Source organism: Eimeria necatrix, genomic scaffold, assembly GCF_000499385.1.
Source record: "Eimeria necatrix Houghton genomic scaffold, Enh_scaff1018, whole genome shotgun sequence".
In the NCBI taxonomy this organism is placed as follows: domain Eukaryota; phylum Apicomplexa; class Conoidasida; order Eucoccidiorida; family Eimeriidae; genus Eimeria; species Eimeria necatrix.
Window position 1 is genome coordinate 10,001 of NW_013651826.1, and position 2,959 is coordinate 12,959.

Here is a 2,959-nt window from a genome sequence, read left to right on the forward strand (position 1 = left end):
CCCTAACGCGGGTTCAAACCCTACTAGATAACGGGGGAATCCAAGAAAGGCTGCAGCAGCAAAAGCTGCTTCCTCACCTTCTTTTATAAGGGGGGGCACTGTGGGGTCCTGCAGCAGCTGCTGCTGCTGCTGCTGCAGCTCCTCCCCAATTTGCTGCGTGTGCGACACAATGCGGTGAAAGCTGCAGCAGCAAAGCAGCAGCAGACACAGCAGCAGCAAAGCAGCAGCAGACACAGCAGCAGCAAAGCAGCAGCAGACACAGCAGCAGCAAAGCAACAGGAGACACAGCAGCAGCTGCCAAGACCAAGAAGCAGCAGGAACCCCCGGGGGCCCCCAGGGGCCCCCAGGGGCCCCCGGGGGGCCCCCAGGGGCCCCCTCGGGGTAGGGCCTTTAATGGAGTCTCAGCTATATGTACCCTTTATTCATCACAGCAGCTGTTCTCCAAATTAGGGTTTAGGGTTTAGGGTTTAGGGTTTAGGGTTTGGGGACTCACGGAACCTTCACGACGTTGGAAGTGATGCTGCAGAAGTAAGTCTCCACTGGCAGCTGGTGCTCAGAGAGAAAGCCCAAGTACTGCAGCAGCACCTGCAGCAGCAGCAGCAGCAGCAGCAGCAGCAGCAGCAGCAGCAGCAAAGTCCCGTAGAGCTCTGTGCTGCAGCAGCAGGCGCGGACTCGAAAGGAGACAAAAAGAGACAGATAAATAAACAGAGGTTCATCCAACAAGAGAGAGAAAAGCGGCAGCAAAAAGCAGATAGCAGCAGCAGCAGCAGCAGCAGCAGCAGCAGCAGCAGGAGTTGCTGCTGCAGCAGGCGTTGCTGCGTCCAAGGGGGTGCTGCTGCTCCCCCTTCCCGCAAACAAAAGAGACAAGAAGAAGAAAAGGAAATAAATAAAAGAAATAAAATAATATTTAATTCTTTTAAATAAAATAATATTTATTTTACTTTTCGAGCTTCCAATTCCAAAAGAGAAGACACCCCAAACTCCTGCTGCAGCAGCCTGCAGCAGGACTGCAGCAGCAGCGCCCAGCAGCGCAGCAGCACGGCGTCGGAGACAGCGCCATCTGGACCACTGGTCTCTGCTGCTGCTTCCTGGGCATTGAGCCACAGCAGCGGCTGCTGCCAGTAGCTGCCGAGGGCCTGCTGCTGCTGCAGCGCGAGGCGAGCAGCAGCAGCAGCAGCAGCAGCAGCAGCAGGCGTCGCAGCAGCAGCAGCAGCAGCAGCAGCCTCCCCGTCCTCCCCCCACTCCCCCTCCGCCTCCTCCTCCGCCGCGAGCGCCCTCCGCGCAGCAGCAGCAGCAGCAGCAGCAGGCTGCGCGCCGGCGCCCGCAGCAGCAGCAGCAGCAGCAGCAGCAGCAGGGGGGGCCCCCGGGGGGCCCCCCGCGAGGGGGGCCCCCAGCCCCACGGCCTGCAGCGCAGCAGCCACTGCGTCCGCCCCCAGCAGCTCCGAGGCCCGCAGCCGAGAGGCCCCCATAGCAGCAGTGGACTGCAGCAAACCGAAGTTCTCTTCTTCATCTCTTGCTGCTATTTGTTCTCCTTCTTGGCGGGCCCCACACTCCCTGCAGACCAGGTGGCCGCTGGGGTCGATGCTGCAGCTGCTGCTGCTGCCGCAGCTGCTGCAGCAGGGCCCGGGGGCCCCCGGGGGGCCCCCGGGGGCCCCCGGGGGCCCCCCGCGCCAGGGGGCCCCCGGGGGCCCCCAGCCCCCGGGGGCCCCGGGGGCCCCCAGGGGACCCTGGGGGCCCTCCTGCAGCCGCTGCTGGGATGCGGATAAGGAGGCTTGGGAGGCTTGAGAAGCTGCTGCTTGTTGGGAGCCCCGCAGAAGCCGCCGGATTAAGTCCATGTTGCTCTCCATTTTGGCCAGAAGTGGGGGTTAGGGTTTAGGGTTTAGGGTTTAGGGTTTGCAGGCGCGCCGCGGCAACGCGGCCGCACCAAAAAGACCCAAAAACGAGCCAGGGGGCCCCAGGGGGGCCCCCCTGCTGCTGCTCCGGGGGGCCCGCGGAGGGTACGGCTGGACACCTTCAAGGGGGGCCCCCGAGGCCCCATCTCTGGGGAATTTAATCCATAATTGTGTTATTTTGAAGCTTTTAAAGTTGGTTATTTAAAAGTCTTTTTATATTTTGTTCAAAGACACGAAAAGGGAGAAGAGGCGAGGAGCAGCTAGCGGGGGCCCCTGCAGCAGCGGGGGGGTCTGTGTCTGCTGCTGCGGGATCTTCCGTCAAATTGAGACCAAAAGTACTTTATTTTGAAGATATTACTTTTTTTAATTAATTAAAAAGTCCTAAACCCTGCAAGGCCCGCCGCGGGGGCCCCCAGGCCGGCTGCGGGGGCCCCCAAGGCCGTCGAGGGGGCCCCCAGGCCGATGGGGCTGCATGCGCCTCCCCGGGGGCCCCTGGCGGCCTCCCTGCAGCCCCTGGTGCTGCTGTTTGGTTTAGAAGTTGAATTGGCATTTAATTAACTTCTTTATTTGTTTTTATTTTGTTTGTTTTGCTGCTGCTGCTGCTGCTGCTGCTGCAGCAGCTGCGCAGGGCCCCGCTGCAGCAGCCGGGGCCTCCCCACCCAGGCCATCCGCTGGGGCCCCCGGCCCAGCGAAGAGCGGCCTGTTCGGCGCCAAACCCTAAACCCTAGCCGCAAACCCTAAACCCTAGACGCTAAACCCTAAACCCTAAACCCTAGTTGGGGGTGTCTGGGCGTGCGGCGTCGCTGCGGGTTGTCTGCGGCTTCGAGTGCAGCTGGGATGTACAGCGGGGGCCCCTCAGCAGCAGCTGCTGCAGTGAGCCCTGCGGGGGTTGCTGCAGCAGCAGCAGCAGCAGCAGCAGGCGCAGCAGCAGGGCTTTCCGCCGGTCCGTGTCCCGTGGCAGTGGGCGCCCCGGGGGCCCCCCCCGCGGGATCTCCGCCTGCGCTGCGGGCGCCGGGGGCCCCCCCCGGGGCCCCCCCCGGGGCCCCCCCCGGGGGCCCCCCGGGGGG